Genomic DNA, 22,543 nt, shown 5'->3' with positions numbered 1-22,543 from the left:
GCAAATACGGTCAACAAGATTTAAAAAAACACCCAACAAGACCTAAGTACAAAAGTGAGTCTGATAAGCCCCAGGTTAAGAGTTCCTGATGTAGAAGGTGCTGCTTGAGCTGGGCCTTGAAGGAAACTCCTGTCTCATTCTTCTTGTGTAGCCCAAGATTTCCACTCTGCTCTAAGTGCTCTCAACTCACTCTTCTTCCATCTTAGTTTTGTTCCTACACGTGAACCCTAACCAGGAGAGTTATATACTCTGTTCTCCACTGTATCCTTTTAACCTGGTTTGCCACTTTGGGCCTTGCCAAACTCAAATACATACGCCTTTGTCACTGAATGCCTCTGGACAAAGTCACACAACTGTTCATACCTAAAAACTGTAGTTATCTAATCTCAACCTGGCCCTCCCTATGAGATGCATACCAATTCTTTTATTCTTCCCTGATTGATAGTCTCCTTCCTCTCATCTTCTCTCCTCTCCAAATTCACTACCTTTTTCCTTGCTGCTCACAAACCTGTCCTTAACTCCCCTATCCTTAAATGATCTTCACTAGACTCTACCAGCCTCTAAAGTTATCAATCTCTACCTCTTCTCCCTTTCACAATCTATTTTTGTTGTTGCTACATCTTTGCTTACTACTAACAACTTAGTTCTCTACAATATAATTTTTGATCCAATAAAATTGTTCTCTTCTAAGTAACAAAGAATCTCCTGACTACTAAGCCTGGTGGAAGTTTCTAAGTCCTTGGGGCCAGTTGCTTTCTTCCTTTGGGCTTTTGTGTCATTGGTTCCCTATCAGTCTGGTCACTCTTCTTTGGGGCATCCTCAGTTGAAACTTTATATATCCCCCAACCACTAAGTATGGACATCCCTGCTCTAAGACTTTCCTTGCCTTTCTTCTCTCTATATACAGCTCCAATGGATCGATGACTCTCCAATCCAGTTCTCCAAATCTCACATTTCTTCTGAGTTCTTTTTAGTCCTGTTTGCTTAACATCTCTACCTGAATGTCTAAAAGGAGTCTTAAACTCAACACTGCCTGGCACTGAAATACTTACTGACAGATGTCCAAAGGAGAACTTATTGGCCACCCTCAGAAACAAATCTATCCCTTCTATATACTTTTCTTTCTATTGAGGCTACCACCATCATTCCAATCATTCACATTAACAATTTAGTCATTCTCTTTTCCCTTTCTCTTACCTCCTCCACTCCAGTTACACCTTGCTAATTCCATCTCCAAAGTATCTTCTCACCACTCCACTCATACAGCCACCAACCTAGGTTAGCCACTTATCTGGACTCCAATTGATTTCCTTGACTCGTCTCTGCCCTATTTGTTTCTTCTATTTATCTTTCACACAGGTGAGAAAATAACGTTTCTAAAGCAAAAGTATGAGGATATCATTCTGTGGCTTAAAAATCATCAATGGCTCCCTATTTCCCCAAACTGGCATTTAAAATTCTTCACAGTCTGGCTCCAAAGTACAATACCATGAAAATGGCTTGTGATGCTTGATATGATTTCATTTCATGACAACAATGGTCATATGCATGTAATTCTACTGATACTAGGCTGACCACTAGTCAAAATGAAATTAGTTAGGTCTCTTTCAGTGTTGGATTTCATGCCACACACACATTCTGATGCTCTCTTTGCTTGTGTTTTGCTTTTATTTCTTTTGATTTTTTTAAAGAATAGATATCCCTACAAGACTACTAATTGGGGTTATGAAGAATAAATAGATTAGAACAAAACTTGCCAAAGGTAATCAAGACAAAGAGAAAAGGAGCAGAGAATGAAGAAAGGGACTAGTGGTACTGCCCATTCTTTTGGCCATTCATATACCAAATGCTTGTCAGAGATAAGAGTAGTTACAAGTTTTATGAGATCTGAGCAGCTATATCACATTATAAATCATCCCTTTCCCCAAACAGTTGTGGGCCCTTTTTTGACTTTTAGTGGGCCTGAAAGTCTAGCCCCTCTTGAGAAGGTGATGAATTCTGCTGAAAATGTTGATATACTGAGAAGCAAAATGGATCTGGAATTATAAACATTTTTAAATGGAGGGAGAATTTTGCAAACCAATCTGGGTCGGGCTACACATCACAAAAAATTTAAAAAAATGTATGCAAAAGGAGGAAATAAATGCTGCAGTGGCCTGTAAATTCCCCTGCTTTTCAGACTATCTGAAACCTAGCAGCCATGCTCCTAGTCCACTGATGGACTTGGCAAAATGGTCTGCTTCTTATCCAATGTAAGACAAACTTGGTTTCATGAAGAGTTACTGAATACGTGCCAAAAGCTTAGACCATAATGTTAATCATAGAAAACAAATAATTGCAACCTAAAGAAGTCATATTGCATATCAAAAGTTGTTTTTTTAAACAGTACCCCAAACTATGAGATCTATAATATGAATCCATAATGATGACACTTTTCCCCTAGGCCAGTTAGCTGTATACATTTTCACATTTCACACACTCTGTGACATAACCAAACTGCTTGTTTGCTATTGCCTGAAATCTGCAGTCTTTCCTTTTACACTGCTTTTGGGTGGTCTTTCCTCCAGTGTGAAATGTCCTCTGGCCTTACCTCAGTTTCTTAGAAACCCTTGAATTAAACCCTTCATTCAAAGTTCAGCTTTGGGGCCACTTCCTTAATTTAAAAAGCCCCCAAATTGTCCATACTCTTTCCTGCCCCCAAATTCTCCTTCCTGTATTCACTTATCTTTTTACATGTTTGTAGAATATATTGAAGGCTGCGACTTGTTTTCTTCCTTTTCGTTTTTTTTTAATCTTAGCCTAAGAGGGCATTGTAAACAGTAGGAGTTTAATAAATGTTTGTTCCAAAATAGCATTAATTTTATTTTTTGCATGTGCAAACACATTCGACTTAAATAAAATGAAGACAGAATATTACACCCCTTTCCTACTACTCTGAGGTGCATTTAGAAATTAACTATGTTTCTACTAATTTATACAATATTTCATTCAAAATATTCTTTACATAATTACATTTCTTAGAACTTAGTTTAAGAACAGCAATTTCAAATTAGGTGATTTCAAGTATACCTATATACCTAGATCTGAATCAAAACAAATTTTAGCATCATCATGTTGAAAAAAAAAAGGCAGAAAAGCCAAATAATATGTTGTAGATTAACATAAATTTACATAATCATCTATTCAAAAACAGAGTAGAATCTCATTTTGTTTGCCACTTTTGTAAAAAACTCAAGTTTTGCAAATAGTGCTTTAAGCATCATCTCAGCGAGCATCTAATAGAGGGTTAGAATTTCAGGCATTATTAGGCAGTAGGTAGCATTGGGAGCTGAATAGGTCCAATATGTATGCAATTCACATTTCCCTGGGGATTAACATACAATTCTGACTCTACCCCTAAGATTAATTATTATATAACAAATATTCCTTGTAGGTGAAGAAAAATGCAAACGAACTTGGCCAATCCCACGGAAGACAAACTAAATTAGAATAAGTCCCATTGAGGTCTTCTTGAAGGCCCAAGCTTTGCTAGTTTATTAAGTAATTGAGAAGATATACTTTTTAACATTCCTTCTATAGAAATCTCATGAACTACAATAATTGGCAAAGAGCCCATTAGGCAGACATTCAATTTAAATTCTATAATAACCTCCGCATGCCTGTACTTTTGGTGGTCAAACACTCATAGAGACAGCTATACAAGCTGTTCTATCCAAAAATGGTTTTAATCAATTCACACCCATTCATTAAGCACTGAGGACATCTGAGGTAGGGGGCAAACAAAGAAAAAACATGTCTATCACGCCTTCCCTCCAAAAGCTGACATTCTCTTGGGGGCATGAACCAAGTTTGAACCAGAACCAAAAAACCTGATTGGCTTTTCCTGGGAGGGTCTTCTGAAAGTCATAGGGAATGACATTAGAGGGGAATTTCACTTGTTTTATCCAGGACACAAATGATTTATTCAAGGTTAAATATAATGTTGGCTAGACAATAAGCATGTAAGCTTTTACTTCCTGGAGACTCAGAGCTCTGAGAATGGAGTAAGGAAGACCTGAGTTCAGATTAGGTCTCAGGCACTTCCTAGTCATGTGACCTTTGATAAGTTTCACATCTGACTGACTCAAGTTTCTTCAATTGTCATTGGGGATAATTAACAGCACCTGCCTACCCAGGCTGTTGCGGGGTATCAAAGAAGACGCAAACCAGTAGCCCAAGACCTGGCACATAGTGGGTACTAGGTAATTGATTATCAAGAACATCATCTTCATCACTTTCTTTATAGCTACAGTGGAAATGAATTTCCCCGACAGAAGATAAATCCACATGCTTTTTCAAAGACTTTTCAAATGCAATATTTAGACTGTTTCCCCCCCTCTTCCTCAAAGTCCCCCCCCCCACAGGGCTCTCTTCCTCTCCTCCAAGCTGATTAATAATAGGATTGAGAATGCCTTTTTTTTGCCAATTCAGGGAAGACTTCTGACATACAGAGATGACGCTTGGCCTGGATATTTACTTAGTCGGCATGGGATTGAAAAAGTAAAACTCACATTTCAAGTCTGAATATCAATGAGCAGCCCTGGCAGAACAGGGTTTTCTCTTTAAATAACTGACTGATCTAAAGTTATTCTCAATATCTTCCCCCCACGCCATCCTACCTTTCTCTCAGAAGTTCCCATTTCAGCCCTCCTAAGTCACTGGGTTTATCACTAACTTCTCTTCATCCCACCTCACCCTTCCTCATCCCACCACAAACCCCTCCTCATCCCACATTACTTCCTAAAAGTTTATTGTTTAATTGGAGAAATCTTGAATTATTTCTGCTCCAGAGGAAGAAAGACTATGCAGGAGTCCAGAGTTAAGACAAGAAGAATAAACAATTGAGGCAATTGCTCAAGTCTCCATTAGCATGAACTAATTACTAACTCCTCTTCATCCCATCTCAGTTCCTAAATGCTTATTGTTTAATTGGAGAAATCTTACAATTACTCCTGCTCCAGAGGAGGAAAGATTGTAGAGGAATCCACATTTAAGACAAAAAGAATAAATAATTGAGGCAATTGCTCAGGTCTCCATTAACATTAACTCCAGGATAATAGAAGAGGAGAGATAGCAGGTCTTGTTTGCATGAGAAGCTTCTAGCAGAGAGTTGCTTTTTACCAAAGGGTTAAATTTACATATCTCCTAAATCTTCCTGGAGTAATGGCATAATTTACATTAATTACATTGGCTATGTTTGGGATTCCCATACTCTGTCCCAACCCCCTATAAGTAACACATGTGGATATTATACATAGCTGGAGTTGAGATTCTCAGACAACTGCATTGTGTATGAATGAAAAAGGAGACTTTGCTGCATTTCTTTAACCCTGCCTATTTCTATAGGGCAGTTGCAAATTAAGTCTCCCAAGATAAATAACAAGTCATGCATGAAAACACTAGGTGCTCCAGATCTTATCCTCAGGCCTTGTGGGCTGACTACCTGTCAGATAAGGTGGAAGCTTAGGATGAGGCCTTGCTCAACTTGACAACCCACAGATATGGATCACTAAATCAAACTTACTTTGCTCAGTTAAACCCTCTGAACTTTAATTATCTCATATTTAATTAATAGGACTGGGCTAAACCAAAGGACAGAAGACTGTTTTCACAATCCAATTTCCCTTTTCTAATTCTGCATGGCAGGGCTCCAGGAGGTCATCTAGTCCATTCTATAAAGATAGCACCATTCTTAAAAATGTCCAAAGGAGAGACTTCCATATACCTTGAAAAGCAGTATGAACTATTAGGGACATATTAAAATCAGATGAACAGAAATGGAAACCATAAAAATGTTGCTCTGATCCAATAAAAATAAAGCATTATTGTCTTCTAGTTTTAAGAAAAAACAATACAGAATAAGAAATGTCAAAGTCATCCCAGCTCTCTCTAAGGGTCATCACTAACCAATCTTTCTCAACTGATGAGAGGTCAACTATCAAGGGAGCCCCCAAATGCCTCTTCCATGCTATTACTCTAGTCATCTTCTGTCATGATCTCTGTGGCAGAATAGGGGTGTTCAAATGCAGAAAGTCATCTTTGAGATCCCTTGACTAAATTTAAAAAAAAAAAAGGAAAAACAAAATCTTGTTCAGTACATGTGGTTACAAACACTGAATTCAGTTTGACCAATTGAATTAGTTTAGAAATAAGTGAAATATCATTAAGAAGCGCTTCCTAAACACTGGAGACACAAAGAAAAAAAATCCCCAAGTGGCTGACACTCTACTGGGGGAGGCAACAAATTAGTATATGGGAAATAAATCTCAAGAGACCCTTGGAGGTTATGCTGGGTGGGGTTAAGAGGGAAAAAGGAAGTAAGATGGGGAGGGCCCTAGGAACTGGGGAGATCAGAAAAGGCTTTGAGTAGGGGAGTCGAAGAAAGTTTGGAAGGAAGTCAGGGATTCTAAGAGCCACAGATGAGGAAAGAATACAATGCAGGCAGGGAGCCTAGCCAGGAAAGGCATGGAGGCTGCACATGGAATGTGAGGAGCAGCATTAAGCCAGCTTGGCAGAACCAGAGAGTTCCTGAAGGTACTATGTAACAGACAATGAAGGCCAAATACTAGGTTGGGGCCAGGTGGTAAATGACTTTAAAAGCCAAACAGAGAGGCTTAGGTTTGCTTCCAGAGGTAATAGGGAGTCACAGGAGTTGATTGAGCAGAGGAGTGACATGGGCAGACTTCAACTAGAGGAAAATCATTTTGGCAGCTGGGTGAAAAATGGACTGGACTGGTAAAAGACTTGAAGCAGAAAGACCAATGAAGAGGTTATTGCAATAGTTCAGGTGAAAAATAGGTAGAGGCTAAGTGAATGAGAATGAGCTACTGGGAGAGATGATGCTGTAGAGGTAGGCCTGAGGAATGAAATACATGGTTGACTATGTTGTGTGAAGAAGAATGAGAAGGAAAGGAGGATGCTGATTCATAAAGTGTAGTAATAATTTTTCAGGTGCTCCCTTCATTGTTGTTGCTGTTCAATACTCTCAGGCATATCTGACTGTGACCTCATTTGAGGTTTACTTGGCAAAGATACTGGAGTGGCTGGTTTGCCATTTCTTTCTCAGGCTCATTTTAAAGATGAGAAAACTCAGGCAAATAGTTGAAGTGACTTGCCCAGGGTCATGCAGCTACTAAGAGTCTGAGGCCAAATCTCACGTCTTCCTGACTCTAGGAACAGCCCTGTATTCATTACAGTACCAATCCAACAGTCTAGGGCTTCCTAACAAATCAGAACAGTCTGTTGGGAAGGAGCTGGGCTTGCTATGAGAGGAGGCTTGAATAAATCATTTCTGTGTTCATGATAAGATAACAGTAATTCCCCTTAAGGAAGTCATCATCAATAAAAAACAAATCTCCATATACTCCACAATATTTATGACAGTACTTTTTACGATAGTTGAGAATTGGAAACAAAGTAGTTTGCTCATTAATTGAGGAATAAGGACACTGTAGAATATGAAAGTAATGGAACATTACTATGTTGTAAGAAAATGACATGTGTGATGAATACCGAGAAGAATCTAATGATTTACATGAACTAATGCAAAGTGATGCCACAAGAGCCAAAAAAACCCCAAACATATATAGTAACCACAACAATGTAAAAGGAAAGAACAATGAATGATACGAAAAATCAAAAGTAAATATAACAAAATTATAAATATCAAGCATGACTTGAATAAAGAGAAATGAGAGGATATCTCAAATTCCCTCCTTTATGAAGGTAGGAGGGGCCACAGTTATTACTTCACTACTTAGGTTTCCAGATTTTTTACTGTATCAATCCATTGGTCTGATTTTTTTTCTTGCTGAAAAAATACTGTCATATGGAATGGTTGTTTGGGAGAGGAAAGGGAATACACGGGATAGTATGGTGATTTAAGAAACAGAAAATACCAATAAAATATTTAACAAGTGATAGAAAGAGCATTCAACCAAGTGAAGAAGGATCATAGGAGGGACAGATGTGATTGCTGAGTTGCTATCTGTTGCTTTGAAAAATCATGAAAAATGGGAGAAATATCAGAGGACTGAAGCACATAATGCCCTCAAAAAAAAAAGAAAAGAAAAAAAAAAGATAGATTTGCAAAATATAAGCCAGTAAACTCCACTGGATTCCTGACAAAATTCTATTATGCAGCATTAAAAAGATGGTGGATGCATAACTAGAAAGGGAAACAATGATCACTGAAAGTCAACATGGTTTTCTCAAGAACCAGGCACGTCAAACCAATCACATTTCTTGTTTTGACAAGGTCACTAGATCAGAAGATCAAGAAAACCACACTGCCACAGTTTACTTATATTTCAGTAAAGCATGTGACAAAGACTTTTTTTTTTTTGGCAAGGCAAATGGGGTTAAGTGGCTTGCCCAAAGCCACACAGCTAGGTAATTATTAAGTGTCTGAGACCGGATTTGAACCCAGGTACTCCTGACTCCAGGACGGGTGCTTTATCCACTGCGCCACCTAGCCGCCCCCAGTGCGCCACCTAGCCACCCCAACAAAGACTCTTAATGTATCTTTGTAGATAAGATGGAGAAATGTAGTATAGATGATAGTACAAACAGATTGGGAGCTGGTTGAATGACAAAACACAAAAGCTGAATCCTCAGGAATTCTCTAGTGCATTGGTCTAGGGCATTACAGGATTCATCATGTCCATGTCAGATGACAGAGTGAACAGCCAGAAATATTCTGACAGGTTGAAGCAATGCTTCATATCAAAGAGAATGCAATTTAGCAGCAATACACAGACATCCATTAGAATGGAATTCCGAGTGTCTAGTATGAGGGAAGCATGGCTGGGCTCCAGCTAATGGGAGAAACATGGAGGGTTTGGGAGGGACCTCAGCCTTTTTTGGTTGCCATGGTATGTGGTTAACAAAATCTCTGGCTGCATTCAGAGAGTAAGGTGTAGCCAGTTAGATGCATTTTCAGAAGCACAGTGAAAAAACTGGAGTCAGTCCAGAAATTCAGTAAGCCTGGGGAAGGGCTTAGAGGATATGCCTTATAAGGAGCAGTTGAAAAACCTGGGGATGTCAGTTCTGTAGAAGAACATTCTCTTCTCTGGGGAGTGGGGATGCAATAATGGTGGAAAGAGGATGGTGAAGGGAATCCATGTATTTGAAAGGCTCTCATATGAGATTGGGATTAAACACTATCTGTTTGACTCCAGAAGGAAAAAAAAGAGAAGGAATGAGTGAAAGTTACAAAAAGACAGATTTGGGCTTGGTGGAGAAAGTATCTTTACCATTGCAGGTATTCAAAATGGGTTGTCTCTAGTGGTAACAGAATCCTAACTGGAAGTGGTAGTGAACTATGTGCTCATTTGTTCTACATATCGGACCATGGAATACTGCATATGTAAGGGTTGAATTCTGACATCTCTTCCAGCTCTGGCCTTCCAGATGCAACTGGACTAACCTCCAGATACCATTTTCCCTTTCATACCCAAACACACTGTTACATTCCCCAGTTCCATTTTTTTCCCATCACTAACTCCAGAACAGGCTATTAGCTGTGTAACTGATTTTTTTTTGTTTGTTTTGTTTTTTTCCCTAAGACCATGAAGTGAATGAAGCTGGGAGGGATAAATGAACTTTTATACTGTACATAATACAAAGAGAGGCATTGGGGCTAGCACCAGAGAAAATGGGCTGAGAGAAGGACTTCTCAAAGCATAGTCAAATAAAGGCTGCTATGTAATCAAAGGAAAGGGGATATGTTAGCCAATTCTCCCATCAGTCAAATTTTCAAGAGTACCACTAAACATTTCATTATTCCTTGCTTTTCCCTTTTTCATTTTTCAACTCATTCCCATATCTTAAAATACCAGTGTCAACTCTGCTACTCATTAAAAAGAATTTCATTATTCATCTCAACTCTGTCTTAAAATGATGTTTCGGCAACCAATAGTGGATTTGGAAACTTTTCTCAGAGAAACCAACTCTACTATCCTTGGCAAATTGGCAGCTCCCAAGATATAAAGCTACTTCTTGCAGACAGATCCTTAAGCTGGATATTTCCTACAATATGGAGATAGCAGAAAAGTACAATTTCGCTGCTGTTCTTGCTGCTTGAGGTTTTTGCATTGTCCTGAAACATCCCTGAAGAGAACTACTGAAATCATGATATCGCTTCCTCTCTAGATATTTCTGTCTCCTCTGCTTTTAGTATAAAGTGCCCAACAAAGGAGATTTGAATTGTGGAAGAAAAGGTAAATTGCACATTGCCAAACACAATCAAAGAGAATCCAAATTAAGAGACTGCCAAATGTAGGAAAAATCACATGATATTCAAAACAATAAAGATTTCACAAGCTGAAATCACCATGTTTACTAATATAAATTTTAAAAACTTAACTTCCCCATGACACACACCTTTATATGTGATGCATCAAAAGAAAATAACAAGGTGCTAGAAGCAATGATTTCCAAAAATTCTTCATGCAGACCTGCTTTTTCTCAGCAATGCTATGACCCAAGAGAACTCTGAAGGACTTACGATATGCATCCCACAGACAAAGCTGATGTGTCTGAATACAGACTGAAGCATGGTTTTCCCCCCACTTTATTTTTATTGAGGTTTCTCTTTTTTCTGGGGGGGGGAGTTATATTTACTTTTACAACATAAACTATTGTAGTAATGTTTTTCACGACTATGCATTTTTAATGTAGACCAAGTAACTTGCTTTCTCAATGAGGGAGAGTGGAATGGTAGGAAAGGTGAGAATTTGGAGCTCAAGGTTTTGGAAGTAAATGTTGAAACTTGTTTTTGTGTAGCTGGGGAAAAATAAAAATTAAAAATAAATATATAAATAAGTGAATAATTCTTCATTCATTACATTCTAGGCTGACTCCATTTTTAAAAAAAAGATTAGGTCCATGGAATGAGACTTGTGGCTCTATTTGACCTGATGGCTTGAACTTAGATGTCTTTCAGCAAAGGCTAGATGACCTATTTGCTGTGGATATCAGTAGTTTCTGTTCAGATTGGATCACCTTACCTCCAATGAAGGTTCTTTCTAACCCTAAGATGCTGTGACTTTTAGACCCACTTCCTCTCTCTTTTCAACTTTGCACTTTCTGATAGGGTGTAGATTTGAGTACTTATTGCTTAGTCTTTTCTACTTGATAGAATTAATCCTTCTCCAGGTACCTGTCCTGTTTAACACAAGTTTTCAAAGATCACTGGTAATGATGCCTGCAGTTTCTTTTCATATACCAGGATAATAGTTCATCTGCCTTGAAATCCTTTAAGGCAGCTAATCATTCTTTTGCTCTCTTCCATCTCCTCTTGAGTACCAATTCCCTATCAGCAAATTAAGTTCAGTTTTTTCCAGGCCAGACAAAACAGAAACAAAATAATAGTTGAGCAACTCAGTTTTTTTTCCTCCATTGCTTATAATTATTGGCTGATTCCTTCAAACTGTGGTCTTTCTTTGAGTCTCTTCTTTTCCCCCCATACAGTGCTAAAATTCAGAAGCCAAATATCTTTATGTTTTTCTTAGCTTTCCTTGCCAGTCCCAGTACACTCTGCACTTTGGTTCTCTTGAGACTTCTCCCCACACACATTTTTCCATGCTCACCTAGTCTTAGAGTTTTCACCTTCCATACATTACGTTCATTGGTGAGCAAGCTCTGCATTCACACTGGTCTCTTTAAGGCACTCTTCCTCCTTTTTTTTCTCTCACTGTTATTGTTTTTCTTGATATTTCCATTTAGATCTTCCCATCTCACCTAATCCAAGACCTTCTTTAGAAATACTTTTTGTTACTTTACTAGAATACATTGATGATTTGACCTTTTGACAAAGAACTATCTTCAACTGTTTTTGCCCCCTGCAAGGATTAGGTTAGGATATAAAGGTCTGATCTTTTGGGCTTTCTTACTGGATGTTTTAAGTAAAACACCAAGGCCTAACTAAAGAAACAATCAAGAAGATGGCTAGAAAATATGTAACTAACTAAATACAGACATTCTTATTGTGTGTGCAGAATGCTGAATGAGAAGAATGGGCCACCTTCTCCTCCCCCTACCCAGCAGTCCCTTTCTAATAGTGTCTCAGCCCTGGGCTGTGATAACAAGATGAGATTTTCACCAAATTAGACTTGAGAAAGTGCCCAAATCACATTTGTACTTCATCACTTGTCATGCAGGTCATGATGAGTGTGTCACGTTATAAAGAAATGGAGTCCACTTCAAGTCTGTATTCTTGCTTCTTTCTTTAGAAAGTAATAAGGTAATGAATAGATGCTACTTTCAATGATCTGGATGTCCTTCACTATTACAATCCATTGAATTCAGGCAATGGATAAATATTCATGAATGTACACTCTTCTCAAAACAGGGATTTAGACAGTCTATTCCATTAAACATAAGTTGATTTTTCTTCCAGGTGTCAGCTAGGGAATCAACATTTCGGTCAGTGGTCTTTTCAAGATGTTTGTCCTTAATAGTTGCCACCTGGAAGTAAAAGTAACTTGTGTTTAATGGAAGAGGCTGTCTAAATCTTCTTTCTGGGAATGGGAAGGTTTCATGAAGAAATGATTCTGTTCTGAGAAAGAAGCAAAGATTTATAACTTCTACTTGGACTTAAATGATATTAATAAAATATCAATGGACAGAATGATGTCAATTTCTTTCTTATGTATGAATTGGAAGAGCTTTGTTTCATGTGATTGCATCCAAAGAGAAATTCCCAAGGTAGTAAATCCCACCACTGATGCCAACCTGTAACTCACTGCAACTCTGTGTCTGAGAGGATGGCTCCAGAGACTGAGAGGTTCAATTATTTGCTCAAACTCCGACAGCTAGTATGTGCCAGAGGTGGCCTTCACGGCTACAGTGCCAGGTGTTTTAGTGACTATATCATACTGAACTTCAATAATGTGAGATGCTACCAGAATATTATCAATCTGTTTCTAACCAAAGGCTTCACTGTTTTGCAGGAAAATGAGATATTTGGGCTACCTTAGGGCTGGTTCCTGCAGAACTGATTTGTAGAGCTACTCAGTAAGTCTGATGGGGTTGATATATCTGTTATTTTAATCTTACTTTTTAGGATCATATGAATGTGGCCATAATGTTAATCTCCAAAATGCTTTGGAGATATTAATTGATCTTCTAGGGCTAAAAATGATATATGGTATTGTTTTAAATAAAAAGCTCATATTTTTAAAATACTTTAAGATTTACAAAATGCTTTATATACATTATTATCTCATTTGATGCTCATAACAAATCCAAGAGGTAAGTGGTATTATTTTGCCTTTTGTACAGATGGAAAAACAGGGTTCCAGAGAAGTTAACTGCCAAAGATCCCACAAAGAGGAAAAAAATCATTTCAAGTCCACTGCTCCATCCAGTCTATTATCCTATCTTTCTGAGAATCAGATTTGATAAAACCACACCTGCTTAATTTGCTTCCCAGGCTTCAAACTTTTCTACAATGAGCTACAGTACTTCTTTAATAGTTCTATGCCCCCCTAAGTCTGTGATTCTCATGGTTCCTTTAAAAATCTCATCAGTACAAAATTTCTACATATGGTGTGGTTTTGATAAGTTAAAAAAAAAACCTGTTGACATCTCTTCATCCTTAACTAATAAATCATAAATGGCCAGATGTGCTTGACACAGTGTCTTTAAAAATAGAACCTTTTGTCATTTTGATAATAGAAAAGAGAGCCATTTATATTGTTTGTGTCACTGTGCCAGGTTAAGGGGGGGAATGGCACAGGAAGAATGCTAGATGCTGGCTGACTTGGGTCCTTTAGTCTTGAGGATCCCAGAGCCCTCTGGGGCCCCACTGCTGCTGTCTGATTGGAAGCTAATGCTTGCAGAGCAGCATTGAAAAGCTTGCAAGGTCCCGGAGGGCAGCGGTAAGAGGTGCACTCAAGAGGTAGGCCATTGAGAAATGTTTTGTGGCAATGATGCTGATGAAGAGGAGGCCAGCAGCGGCTACTTCTAAGTGGTCGAGCTACAAGCTTCCACTCAGGACGTGGTGACCTTGCCTTGCACCCTCTAGCAGCTGCACTCTGTCAGAGCAGCTGGAAGGGTGGGAAGGCCCAGAATGCAGCAAAACCACAAGTGGTACAATCTCACTTCAAGCCACTTAAGGGTGAAAAAAAATGGATTCTCCCTGGCAGCTTGCTCTGATTGACGGCTCTTACTGAATGACCCAATGACCCTTCAGCCTGAGAGCCTTCCCATACTCCCTGATAATGGAGGAAGTAGAGTTTGCCTCTGAGCAGCAGCTTCTAAGTCCTCATGATCTGACCATAGGGCCATAGCTTCCAAATACCAGTGCAAATGTGTTTGAGGCAGGAAGGCTATCAAACTGACTTTGCAACTTTTCTACACCCTCACCAAATCCGCTCGGACCAAACTAGTGTATGACTATAACATAAAACAGATTTAGATTAAATATCTCATTGTATACTCTATAGATATGACAGTGTATTACTGCTGGGTTTTCCCAAGGGTTAAACCACAGCATATTAAGTAATAAAGGGACATATGGATTTCTGAATAGCATTTAGTTAGGTATCTCTAATTAGTCTGGGAAATCTTTTTTTCCAGACAATTTTTGGGTCTGTTGATCAACTTGGGGTCAGATTTTTTTGGGGTGGGGGAGGTTTCTGTTTCTTTGGACCAAAGGAACACATTCCACATTTTTCTCAAAGCACAAATGTACAGTTCAGACACAACCGAAGCAGGGTCACCTGATATCAAGCTTAACACACAAAAAAGCGGAGGTGAAGGCCTATCATGACGTTATACTGTGGGATGCAATTCTCCCTTGATACTTCAATTCCCAATTGAATAAAAGGTTCATTACAATGATCTTCTACTTCCTTTTATCTATGAATCTAAAGTACAAAGCTAGAACCATTCATTTAGCTAACTTAACAGAAAAAAAGAACTGGAAGAATCATATTTCAGGGAGTGAATAAGGAAACAACTTTCAAATCTTTCCAAATTCAGCAAACAAGGCTATGCAGGTAAGTTAATAGAGGATACCACTTACTATAACCATGCCTATAGAAATTCAAGGGGAGAGAACAATGAATAAGTCCTCAACCCAATCAGATGCGCAAATAAAGCATGTGCCAAATACCAACATCATCTGGCAGCCCAGGAGTCCAGCCAGCTCATTTTATTACATCTTATCTTTCCTTGGGGGTGGGAGTAGTGGTGAGAAGAGGGGGTGTTGGGTTCAGACACTACAAGACATTAGCAAGAGCTGTGGTAAATTGGTCTGATTGTGGTTTGAGCAGCGCAATGGTGGTTTTCAGATGTGGGACACTAACACCCTCATTATTTTGAAGGATGAAATAGTTTTAATTATTTCTTAGCAGTGTATAGAGCACCAGCCTTGGAGTCAGGAGGACCTGAGTTCAAATTCAGTCTCAGGTGCTTAATAACTACTTAGCAGTGTGACCTTGGGCAAGTCACATTTCCTTGAAAACAAAGAAGCCAGGAATTCTAAGAGCATCTCAAAAATATGGGACTGTCTCTGCCAAAGGATAGCGGTGAGAGATGGGATGCTGGATGGCACTGGGTCAGCTTAAGTGGAACTCAACATGAAGGAAAACAATTATGAAATGAGACTAGTAAGTCAACTAAGAGGCAGAATATGTTTTATTTATTTATTTATTTGTTTATTTATTTATGTGTTTGTTTGTTTGCAAGGCAATGGGGGTTAAATGGCTTGCCCAAGGCCACACAACTAGGTAGTTATTAGGCACTCCTGACTCCAGGGCCGGTGCTCTATCCACTGCACTACCTAGCCGCCCCCTATGTATAGTTTTAAATGTCAGACTGAAGAGTTTATGCTTTGTCTGAGAAACAAATAGGGGACCACAGACCTATGTTTTAGGAATATCAGCTCTGTAGCTAGGTAGACTATAAAGTAAGAAGACTGATTTTATTTTGTCATTAATAAAATGTCTGTGTGTTCCATTTTACTATTTATTTTTAACATTTTATTTTTTGTAGGCAATTGGAGTAAGTGATTTGCCAATGCTCATATAGCTAGTGAGTACCTGAGGCCAGATTTAAACTCAGGTCCTCCTGACTCCAGGGCTCTATCCATCAAGAATTTTGGCCATGATGCTGGGAGTCTTCATTTAGGTGGTTTCTTTCAGGAGATGACTGGTAGATTCTTTCTATTTCTACTTTGTAGGTAGTTTGCTTTTAAGATATTTTGAAATATAATGTCTAGAGCAGTTTTGGTTATGGTATTTATATTAGTCCAATGATTCTCAAATTTCTTTTTCCTCAGTTTGTTTCCTAGATCTTTCCAGGTTTTTTTTTTCCATGGGATGTCATATATTTTCTTCCACTTATTTGGACTTTAATATTTCTTATTGTCTCATTACATCATTTGCCTTCTATTAGATCCATTCTAATTTCAGGAACTTTGATGCTTGGGCAAAGAATTACAACTTCTGAAAAGCTGTTAATTCCCTCCATAACTCTTGCTTGTAAGTCATTTATTTTCTAATTTTATTTCGTCTAACACTTTCATATCATTCATAAAATCATTTAAAAATTATTTTTAAAACCATTGCTTCATCTCTTCTATGAGTTCTCAATGAATTTTGACCCAGTCTGTGTTTTTCCTTGAGGCTTTGAGTTATTCTCTCATTTGGGGTTTATGTCTTGAGTCTCCTTGTCATCATAATAACTTTTGGTGGTATTCTGTTTTTTTGCTGCTGTTGTTTGCTCATTCTTCTAGCCTAATTCCTGATTTCAGAAGTGACATTAGGACCAGAATATGAGCACTTCTGGGTTGATCCAGTTGCTTCTTTCTTAGGGGATTCAGTGTTTTGTTATTCCAGTCTTTCAGGAATAGCTAAGGTTCATGATCTGAAAGTTGTCAGTACTCCCAAAACAATTTGTTCGTTTGGGGGCAAAGTTTGAATGATCCTCTTCTCATGGTTCCTTCAGTTAAAGAAAAATCTGCTATGCAGTTGGTGATATGAAATGGGGTGGGGCTCAGGAAAGATACTGGGCCTGGATATGTGTGTATGTGTGGCTGTGTGTTCATATACATACATATATATCACAAATGCATGAATCATCTTAGAGAAATGATTAATTAGACAAAAGTGGGCTAATCAAGTGGCTAAGCAAGATAATAAGCTCCTTACTCTCTCACTTGAGCTACCATACACCAAATATTCTCAGTTACCTTCCTAACATTGTCTATGAAATCACTACCTTCTTCCTGTGTTAGAATTCTTTCTCTGTTGTACTATGATGGTCTTTTCCTGTGAAGTAGTACTGATTTTTTTTTATGAAGAAACATTCAACCTCTCTTCAATAAACAGAATTCAGTGTGTTTTGCTTAACATGATAAGACAATATTTGGAGTCCTAATTCCTCTCATGAAAATATAAGATTTTTTTTGCTCACTACAGGTCTCTGCCCATATAAGGCTCCTCAAATGCTCAAGTATGGTCTATAATTAGCATACTGAAAATATTATTAACACTATCAACCTGCATGCCTATGTGTGGAAGACAAAGAGACAACTGCAAATTATAAACAACTTGATGATTTATAGCAAAAAGAATTCTATGAAGCTTTCTCAATGCAGTTTTAGTGCAATTTAGTTAAACGAGAATTATAAAACTCATTGAACTGAATGAGAATTAGGCATGTCAGACAAATGCTCATAAGGGGTTAATTAATTCACATGAACCACACAGCTCCATTAAAATGGGCTTGTTATTCTAAACTACGAACTTGACTCCTCAGTCTTGTCCTCATTCAGTAAGATAGCTTTCTAGGTCTGTTTGAAATAGCAAATGTCAAAAGACAGAACTGTTTTCAATAGAAATGACTAGCCAAAGACTATGAGATTATGGGGTAGAGAAAAACGAGAGACGGTCACGAAGCTACGTCAGCACACAGAGAAGGAAACAAGACTTACTAGCGTGCCATTGTTTACAACATTCCAGAGGGTTCCATATTTTTATCTGGCACACACACACACACACACACACACACCCTCTCTTCTTAGGTTCTAATTTAGTGAAGCAGACTACTTCTTTCCCTCATAAAAAGCTTTCTTTTCAAATTAGTAATTTAAGGTTCCTAGAGGCCAATGGTATTCTTTATCATCCAAGTGCACTGCTACATATAGACACTTTCTATACCTGTCTTTATGCCATTCTCATTAATAAAGTATTTAGTGGATACCGTAAAGAATATATAAGCTGTATAAAAAAAAAGCCTAGAAGAAGATGGTAATATCACCGACTGTAAAGAAACAGCTTTTTAAGCTTATTAAGTGGGTGTAGGAGACGGTAATAGGATTATGAGTTTTGGTTTAGCCTGTCCATCATTTCCAAATCCCCATAACTAAAGGGAATATCTTCATAGGGGTCGGAATTTAATATTGGAGCTGCTTTTATTTAATTCTTCCTATTTCATAATGCTGAGTGTTAATTAGTTCCATCCACTTTCTTCAGGCATGTCAATAAGGTAACTTGGAAGCCAAGAACCTGCTGAATTATGGATTAACCAGTTCTATAATAGTATGTTCAAGCACCCTAGTTAGTTGGTATGGGACAAGGTTATTACAGCCACAGGAAGGCATTACAAAAGACTTTTGTTGGCTTCTCCATCAAAAGAATCAAATAAATGGGCAGGTATGAATTCTTATTTCCAGGGATCAGGGGGTGGAGGTAGCTTAATGAAATGGCAAAAGGAAGCAGTTGTTTTTTTTTGTCCAGTCAGTCAAATAAAATTACATGGATTTCAAATGGTAAGCTAAACTTCCTTTTCATCTCAAAAGATAAGGTTTTGCTTTATGTCTCTGTAAGACTGACCATTTCCAAAATATTTGTAAATAACTCTTCCAAGGTAGAGTATGACATCTCTCTAACAGCATTCTTAATTTTGGATACATATCCTGACCTCTTTGGTAGCTATATTAAACACTTGTTATGGTCTTAAGAAACCATGGTCTAAGCATTTAATTTTTACAACTTACCCAAATATATGCATTTCTTTACCAACACATTAAAACTGCATACCATGATAACAGGACTGAGGCCAGACCCTTAACTCCCTACAAGGTGTCAGTCCTCTTCAGTTCATAGAAGACTTTCCCTAATCTGCTCCATGGCCTGGCTAACTTATGAAAAGGGGCTTTGTGAAATGAGGTTTCATCACACACTCTTGCAGGCCTTCTTCAATCAGGGGGTAGATAGGTACTGTTAATATCCCTATTTAATAGATGAGGCAACACAATCTCAGATGGGAAAAAGTAACTTTAATGATTATTAACCTCTTTTTTTTCCTTTTTTTTTAGTTTTTTTTGCAAGGCAAACAGGGTTAAGTGGCTTGCCCAAGGCCACACAGCTAGATAATTATTAAGTGTCTGAGACCAGATTTGAACCCAGGTACTCCTGACTCCAGGGCTGGTGCTCTATCCACTATGCCACCTAGCTGCCCCTAATGATTATTAACCTCAACAGAACATTTCAAGTTGTCAAGACTCCCTGCAATCTAATTAGTATGAGCTATCCCGTATAGTTTAGTGCCACCTTACAAGCTGGGATCCTTATCAGAAAAATAAAAAGGATATATAACACTTGCCCAACAATGGATTCCTGGGACATTCCACTAGAGACTTCTAAGAAAACCTGGGACCCATAATGACTCCATTCAAGCAGATCCAGATCCATCTAACTGATAAAAATCATGCCATAGACATAATGTTTGGCCTTTGTTTCCAAAGAAGATCATGATTTCAAGTAGATGATACCATAACAAACACATGAATTGGATTTGAGTGAGGGGATGCTGTGCTAATTCACCAGCCTCACATTCTCCTCCAGAATCATCTGGATCCAGTGGCCAGATATGGATCAGGAGATGGTCTTGGATGAGAGGAAATCAAAGTGAAGTGACTTGCCATAAACAAATATATATCTAAAGTAACTTGGAATGTGTAGTCTAGAGAAGCCTTAAGGACATATGATAAGACTACAGTCTCCAAGTATTCAAAAGCTTTCCTGCTAGAGGAGAGACTAGATGTTTTCTTATCCCCAAAAGACAGAAATAGGAGCAATAGGTGGAAGTTGAATTGTGGCAGATTTCGACTTGACATAAGAACAAACTTCTTAACAATTAGAAGACTTTGGAGAAATCTGTGCCTTTATACACAGGAAGGGATATTGATAAGCTATAGAATTATCTAAGGAGGGCACCAGTAGTTTAAATAATCTTGAGTTCAGAAACCGGTGATATTTATCTTGTAGAAAAGGAGACTTATGGGAAAGGACCTGTACTTGGATATCTTTCCTTCAAGGAAATAGCTAAGGGAGAACGTGTGCATGAAAACAGTATTTGCCTCTACTTGGCATCTTCTGGCAGCATTTGGCACAAACCGATCTCATGTGGCAAGGGGGTCAATGATCTGCTAAAGTCTCTCAGAATTCAATTCGTCTTCATTTCTGATATAGCTCAAAGCCAGAGATTTTGTTCAGTCACTCTTAGGAAATGTTTTAAGAGTTCAGAAAATAGCATGCTGTTTTCAAATATGCCAAGCAAAGCTCAGCTTTAACACTGCTATTTTCCTGGTGTTGTAATGTTGCTGTAAATCAGGGGATATCATAATCTTAGGAGAATCAAAACTGCATATGACCCACAAAATGATGCAAAGATTCATGGTAGCTGTAAAGAGAATGTAACATTTTTGTAATTTTGTTCTGCATGTTAAGAGTAGAAATAGTCAACATCCTCCAAATATGCAAGACTAGAAAGGGTGATGCCTAGGCTATACAGTGAAAACAGGAAAGATAGCTAGGGAAATTACTACATTAGCACCCTCAAATCTATGATATTGGGAGAATGTGGAAAATTTACAGAAGGTCAGAGACAAGAATTGCATAAGATAAGAAGGCATGATTTGGACTGGTGGAGAAGATCACTACATCAGTGAAACCATAGATCCACCCAAGTATCTAAGTTTATCTAGGAAAGGGTATATGTGAGAGGTTTAGGGTTGTATCAGATGACACCAATAAATTAAATTCTTCCCTACCCTTCAATTCATTTGATAAAATTGGAGGATATAAGGGACAGGCAATAGGGACAATGAGATAAAAAGGGTGTATTCCATCAGACTTTGGACAATTTGCATAAAGAAGGGCCAGAAAACTTTATTCAGTTTTAGCAGAGAAAATGAAATTGGCTACTTGGCAAGGATAGTCTTAGTAAGAGTTTAAAAGCAGAGGAAGATAGCTGTAGAGTCAATGGAACGCCAACTAAAAAGGAAAAACAGCTCTTGAGAGTTCCCTCTTCACTTTTCTTTCTTCCCTCTCTAAAGAGAAGCAAGGTGGGAGAATTTCTAATTCTCCCTCTTATTGGCAATGTCAACTTATAGCTGAAACACATGGCAGGAAACATGAGTTTACATGAGACAGCATTACTTCAAAGACATAGCTTCCCGAATTAACCCTTTTAAGGAATCCACTTGTAGAGTCAAATGTAGGAATAATATATATATATATATATAAATAAAGGTGTGTGTCATGGGGAAGTTATATATATAGTGTATGTCATATGGTGCCAGGGGCTAGAATCCTGCTTGGGACATGGCAGGTCCCAGACGAAGACTGTTGTTCATCTGACGATATGGGTTCCGGTTCTTTACCAAAGATTATAGCAGCACCTTAGCAGAAGATTACCTGAGGTCAAAGTTGGAAACACAGAAGAACAAAAAAGCATTGGAGTGCCTTGCCCAGCACAGGAGCAGGTTGGAGCCAACCTGCTGGACCAACTCAGCCAGAAGTGGTTTCATATCCTGCAGGGAGTAGCCTGAGGATCCATAGCCTCTTCAGCTATGGAAGTGTAGTGGTTCTTCTTTGAATGTATGTGTTATGGCTATATGGGCTCCCTAGTCCTGTGTCTCTCTTTTTTGTGAATTCTATTTGTGGCCATTCCTTCCCCTGAGGAATGTGTGCAATTATGGGTGAGTGCATTCCAGGTTTATGGGTGGGGGGAGTGTTATGAACTTTATTTCCAGGAGTACAGATCCATGGAGCAACCTTACACATGGGTTCAATGTTCCCCTAGGAACTCAGACAGATTGACCAGAAGACATGATATGACATAATGGAAAGCTGATGAGCTTTTTTAGTTACCCTGTCACTATGCTCATTTAACTGAGCTTGAAATTCTCCTAAATCTCTCAACAGTTGTCTATGTTTCTCTTAGCCTAAATATGTGAAATTTATTTTTTGAATTTATGGAAGCCATTATGCTGATCCTCACTAAATTCCATGTTTGAATTAAATTTGGTTCTAATTTATACAAGGACAACGCTGTAAAGACAAACTTTGACAGATTTTGGAACTCTGATCAATGCAATGATCAACCATAATTCCAGAGGCCCAATGATACATCCATTTCCTAACTGATATCATGGGATCACGTTGTAGAAAGGGACATGCATTTTTTTACACAGCCAAAGTGCAAT

The 22,543-nt window shown here is 38.3% G+C and overlaps 1 protein-coding gene and 1 pseudogene across 4 annotated transcripts in view; both read right to left on the bottom strand.

The window, feature by feature from the left end:
- Nucleotides 1-22,543, bottom strand: part of DIAPH2 (diaphanous related formin 2) — an 857,560-nt gene that overhangs the window by 96,208 nt on the left and 738,809 nt on the right. The gene's annotated exons all lie outside the window — the stretch shown is intronic.
- LOC141499687 (eukaryotic translation initiation factor 2D pseudogene) overlaps nt 1-22,543 on the bottom strand; it is a 91,735-nt pseudogene extending 69,192 nt beyond the window's left edge.

This window comes from Macrotis lagotis, chromosome X (assembly GCF_037893015.1).
Source record: "Macrotis lagotis isolate mMagLag1 chromosome X, bilby.v1.9.chrom.fasta, whole genome shotgun sequence".
Lineage (NCBI taxonomy): Eukaryota > Metazoa > Chordata > Mammalia > Peramelemorphia > Peramelidae > Macrotis > Macrotis lagotis.
Note: the sequence above shows the minus strand (reverse complement) of the source record. Positions and strands in the feature narration are given on the sequence as shown.